This window comes from Poromitra crassiceps (assembly GCF_964638095.1).
Source record: "Poromitra crassiceps genome assembly, chromosome: 12".
Taxonomy (NCBI): Eukaryota; Metazoa; Chordata; class Actinopteri; order Beryciformes; family Melamphaidae; genus Poromitra; species Poromitra crassiceps.
In genome coordinates, this window is record NC_139632.1 from 16004023 (window position 1) to 16004638 (window position 616).

Below are 616 nucleotides of genomic sequence, written 5' to 3' on the forward strand. Positions count from 1 at the left end.
GACACATTCTTCAGAAAGCCATCTGATAAATGCTTGCGAATTAGGGCTATACAAATAAACTTGCCTTGACAAATTTTTATTTTACATTCTTTTATTCATTATTTTTCAGCGTCAGAGTGTAAGCCATGTAACGTTAGCCCACCCAGTGCCCCGCTCAGCAACCAGCCTTACACCCCCAGTGTCACCGGGACAGGGTCTTCCTCCTCACTGTCCCCCACCTCCATCGCTGAGGATGTCTTCTTTAGTAGCCCCAATGACGACCAGGTAAGGCACCATATAATATTATTACTACTACTTGATCTTTGGGTGGGTGTATATTGGGTTGGGGCGTGTTTGGATATAGGCCCATCTACATTTGTGTGCAGCCAGTATGTTTCCTTGTTTCTATACTGCACCTGGAAAATAAATATTTATTGAATTGAATTGAATATTCCTTCTTTGGATCATCTTCCATTTTATTAGTTATGAATTTTGGAATGTGGCTGGTGTTCAGAATATCTTTTACGCAACCAATTTCTATTCATTTATTTTCCTATTCTTTTCCTTCCGTTCCCTCCTTTGTTCCCTGGATCTATCTCGTCTCCTCTCCCTCACTCACTTTCAGGACAGCTGTTCA